Source organism: Triticum dicoccoides, chromosome 7A, assembly GCF_002162155.2.
Source record: "Triticum dicoccoides isolate Atlit2015 ecotype Zavitan chromosome 7A, WEW_v2.0, whole genome shotgun sequence".
NCBI classification, from domain to species: Eukaryota; Viridiplantae; Streptophyta; class Magnoliopsida; order Poales; family Poaceae; genus Triticum; species Triticum dicoccoides.
Genome location: NC_041392.1, coordinates 508369813 through 508375609, shown reverse-complemented (window position 1 = coordinate 508375609; position 5797 = coordinate 508369813).

Sequence of the window (5797 nt, the reverse complement as noted above, 5' to 3'; positions counted from 1 at the left end):
ACAAGGAGGAAGAAGCGAAAAGAGAAAGACTCAGAGACAGAAGAAGACACAGAGTCAGATACAGAAGAAGAGGAAGCTTCAAAAAAAGCAACAAAGTTAGTGCACATGTTAATCTCATTGTTCATTTCCATACATGCTTATAGAGTTAATATGTTCTCCGGGAGAGTGTTCACATGTTTTCCTTCAATTTACACAGGAAAAAATCAGGGAAATCAAAGGTCATAAGGAGGAAGAAGCGAAAAGAGAAAGACTCAGAGATAGAAGAAGACACAGAGTCAGATACAGAAGAAGTGGAAGCTTCAAAAAAAGCAACAAAGTCAGTGCACATGTTAATCTCATTGTTCATTTCCAAACATGCTTACAGTGTTAATATGTTCTCCCGGAGAGTGTTCACATGTTTTTCTTCAATTTACGCAGGAAAAAAGCAGGCAAATCAAAGGTCACAAGGAGAAAGAAGCAAAAGGAAGAGACAGAATCAGATACAAAACAAGAGACAGAGGCAGATACAGAAGAAGAGACAGATGTAGATACAGAAGAAGAGGAAGATTCAGGTACAGAAGAACAGGAAGATTCAGATGCAGAAGAAGAGGGAGATTCAGCCACCGAAGAAGAGGAAGATGCAGCTGCACAAGAAGAGGAAGATTCGGATGCAGAAGAAGAGGAAGATTCAAATGCAGAAGATGCTGGGCTGAGGAGGGCTAGGAAGAGACCATTAGAGGTTGCAGAAGAGGATTATGCAAAACCAAACAAGTGGGCATTACCACAATTGTGCATACTAAACATTTTTTGGATGCTGGCTGCAGATTCATCTATTTCATTTTTTGTAGGAAACACAAGGGCGCTCCAAATGTCAAAGCTGGGAGGAAGGAAAATAACGATGACAATGGTGCACGAGGAAAACCAATGAAGTTAGTGTCTATACTTACATGTCCGCTCTACAACTCAGGTCTTTGCTAGTACTGTGTTGACATTTCTTAACTTTTCCAGGAAAGACTCTAGGAAGGGCGGTAAAGAACAGGCCAAAGGGGTGATGAAGACAAAAAGGCCTGCTAGGAATGTACCAAAGGTTGAGTGAATATGAGCTGTCAAGTTAGTGTTTTTTGTGTTCAAGTGTACTATGGATGCTCAAATCTTCTTTGCTGTCCTATTAACAAACGTTGTTTCATGCAGGAAAGCTAAAGTGAAGTCGAGACAGGAGATGCACAGGGTCAGGCAGATAAAACAAAAGGATTTCCGGGGTCGAAAAAATTAGAACAAACTCAATTGTTTCCATGTCGTGATCCACCTTGTTTATGATGTATTAGACCTATTTGATGGACTGCCACTATTTTTTTGAATACCTCGTTTGATTGGTACACCCTCATTTTATTATGGACGAGTCGACATGGTCGGCTAGTTATGATTTATCAACATCTATCAAACAATGCATTTTTAGTGAAGTTGGTTTTTTGTATTTTTCTCTTTTTCTACATAATATATTGCTGAAATTTGTTAAAATTGTAGTCAAATTTCATACTTGAAATATAAAATAGAAACCAAAAAATTATATATATATATATATATATATATATATATATATATGAAAATAGAACGTTGGATTTCCTCAGAAACCTACTTGAAATCAAAATAGAAACCTCGTTTTCAAATAGCCTTGAAAATGGTTTATTTTGAAATAGTAAATAAGCATATAGATATTTTAAAAATAGCATGCTCATTTGAAAAAAGCATGTTCATTTCAAGATAGAATGAATATGCAGATTTAAAAGTACCATGTTGCTTTGAATATGCTGTTTTTAAAATACCATGCTATTTTAAAAATATAATGCTGATTTTAAAAATAGCATGTTGATTTTAAAAATATTATGTTGTTTTCAATATGCTATTTTTTAAAATAAGCATGTTGATTTCAAAAATAGCATGCTACTTTTGAAAATATAATGCTCTTTTCAATATGCTACTTTTAGAATAGCATGCTAATTTTAAAAATATAATGCTTCAAAAATAGCATGCTAATTTCGAAATAATGATGCCGATTTTAAAAACAGCATGCTACTTTTAAAAATATAATGCTCTTTTCAATATGCTACTTCAAAAATAGCATGCTGATTTCAAAAATAGCATGCTGATTTTCATGTTGTTTTGAATATCTTGTTTTTAAAAATGGCATGCTGATTTCAAAATAACATCCTCATTTTTAAAATATAATGCTATTTTCAATATGCTGTTTTTAAAATAGCATGCTGATTTCAAAAGTTACATGTTTTTTAGCATGCTATTTTAAAAACAACATTTTTAATTACGTTGTTATTAAATTTTTTAAATAACATGCTGGTTTGCTCTGTTTATGAAAATAGCATGCCATTTCGAATATAACAGAAACATCATTTTTTAAATATGAAAGCTTCGACCCGCAAGTTTTTGTTTTTGCATTGCATTTTTTTGTGCAACACATACAAACCTCATTTTCAAAATAACTCGTACTAGCTTAAAATGAAAGTAGCATCTAATCCATATGAAACCTGGTTAGATTTGATTTTAAAAATACTAGCATCACTGTGGCAAAAAAGGAAATATCTTTGTAGCCCATAAAGGTAATTCTATTAGGGAGGGTACCAGAGGGTGCGTTATAAGAACAGACTTGCATGGCAAGTACATTACGCCACATAAGTTCATACTACCACCAAGTTACTGCCAAGTTCCACTTACTAGACGATCTTCATATCCAGTCGGACCCAAAAGTTATACCACCAAAGTACCAGTTACTACCAAGTACCAATTACTAGTAAGTTGCACTTACTGGACCCAAAAGCTGATACTACCAACTTCCAGTTACTGGCTACTACATACATATTATAAAACTAGCGTCAAACTACTCCCATGGGTCAACGAATCCTCATGCCACTGGCCACGCTCACCCTAAGCCCACCTCCACTCCTTTCCATGAACCTGAAGATAGCCATTTGATCTTATTTCATTTTGGCGCCCTGAACGACTTCTCTCCAGTTCTTCGTCATGATCGCACGCCCGTCCTTCTTGACCATCTTGAACAAGACCTTTTTAGAACCTTCAAAATGTTCGTTGGTGACACGCACAACCATGGGCTTTTACATATAGTCTTTGAGGTAGGCCTGACTGTAATCCTTTGAGAAGCACTAATTGCACAGGGAAATAAATAATGTTACATAAAAAAATAAGTATGATTTGCACAAAAAGAAGTAAGTGTGATTTGCACAACCACGCCGATCCTCCTCTCTGTCTCTACATGATGGCATTTTCACTTGTGAAATATGATTTGCAAAAAAAAGAAGTCCAAGTGTTTACCATCTTGCTCTTCCCTTTGATGACTGCCGAGCGAGTGATGGTGCTGACATAGTATGGTATGGGAGTTTTGCACTGCTTTACTATGGATTTGAGACTGTCCCACCGATCCTGGTTTAGCAATACATGGTTGCCGTAGAAGATGCGATCCTCGAAAGTTCCTCTTCTCCCCGGGTATCCCGGACCTGTATCAAAAAAAAAGATGACAGAGTAGTAAATAATTTCATACATAAGATCTAGAACATCATCACTGGGTTGATGATCAATGCCTACTTCAATGATAAAGAAATGAAGGACATAGATAACCCAATCACATCCACCCAGCAATATCTCGTAGAAACATGGGCAAATTGAATATTTCATTTATTTAAACTAACAACTAAACACTGCTCTACTTAAGCTCTCATTTAGTCAATCTTGATTTGGAAGGTCATCTAGAACCCAAACAGAGTAATGTGTGGTAATCAAGTGTCACTCAAACAGAGTAATGCACGGTTCATTTAATATCTGATCAGCCATATAGAACTTTACCCCTGTGTGCCAAGATGGGATCGTGGTCCACATATCCATCTCCATCAGAACTATCATCAATGTCATAGTTGCTAGAGGTGCCGTCATCACCGCTATAACCGTCACTCCCATGTGAAGTGCTATCTGAAGCATCATCTGAGGTGGTCCGGTGATCACTAACTTCACTGCTGATGAGGATGGTTTCCCTTGCCATTCAAACCTGTTGCATGCATTGCAACGAACAAATGTTAGTTACTGATATATCAAATAAGTCTTACACTAGAACTTGTTAGCACCATATAGAATGTGAATAATCTTTTCGCATACTTCTTGCTAAGTACATAGTTAATGTATAAACATCTACACGAAAAAGCTAGTCGACAACCAGATTGATACTACTAGACTATTCGCATGACTAGTGAAGACTAGTGGTTAGACTCATAATCACTGGGCAGACAGAACCAATTAGGATATTTCAAAGTTACAATTTTTTGGCATATCTTTGTGACAGTGGCAGAAATAGTTGGTCGCCAACCAATCACTAGCGAACATTTGGCATTTTGCCAGATATTGGCATGCCAAATTTTGGCATCGAACCATTCATGCTGACAGATCATGATTGACTTGCTACCAATGTTGGCAGTGCCAAATATTGGCAAATTTATGTGAGCTGGATAAGAAAACTTGGTAACCAACCAATTATTAGCCATGTATATTTGGCATCAAACCAATGTCGCTCATAATTCGAAAAAGCAGTAAAAAGAATCATCAAAAATATAAACCAACCATAATTGTTACACCATGATTGGTAGCCAACCAATCACTTAACAAATCATTTCATCAAAGGTATGCACAAATTAGTAGCCTTGCATACTTAACAAATCATTCAAAAAATGAACCATGATTGACTGCTCTCATTGAGTAATACGTGAATCTATAACTGATCTGCCTTTGATCACTGCAAATTTCCTGATGGGCTGTTGTGTGGTACCATCAGGTAACAAATATAAAGTCCTTAAATTGCCCCAACAAAACAAATAATGTATTTGCTCCTATACATAACATTTTTAGAGGTAGATGTGGAGGTTAATTTTCCAGTGAGAATAAGGACATGGTAGCATCTCTCAAGCAAGATGGCAGCATAGTGAAGGCTATGAGAACGAGCAAGGTATGATGTCCAACAGTCACCCTTTTGTATGCTTGCTATGTATTTACTCATTACTACCCATACCAACAAGTAAAATCATGATTATGAAGCATAATGGAAGAAAATCCAACAGTGAGGAATTTGTTGCAATATGAACTACTAGCTCACAGCAAATCTTCATTGACCCCAACAAGCCCATACCATATCATGGAGATAGGCTGACATAATTCAAGTAAGCAGTAACAACAATCATAAAAAATATGTAGCAACCAAAAATATTACATGTGTGCACATATCATCAAAAACATGCACCAATCAAGAGCCGTCTATACTTGACAAATCCTTCAAAATATGCACTAATCATCATACTACCGTCGAGTAATACATGAAACTATAACTGATCCTCATTCCATCATTACAAAATTCCTCATGGACTGCTTCTGTGCTCGCCTTTTAGTTTTTAATAATTAAGTATCAGCAAATACATATACACAGTCTTCAAACTATCCCAACAAACCAAAACATGTGTATGCTCCTGTGAATATACTTTTTCCATATCTAGTAGTGGGGGATCATATTCCAGGGAGAAAAATTACTTGATAGCATCTGTCAAGCAAGATGATAGTATAGTGAAGGCTATGTCAACGAGCAAGGTATGCTAGCCAACACCCACCCTTTTCTCTTACTTGCTACCAAAGTGTTTACCCATTACTACCCATACGAACAAGTAAAACCATGATTATGTAGTACATTGTTAGATTATCTTGCTATAAAATTACTTGTTGCAATATGACCTACTAGTTGACAGTAAATCAGCATATA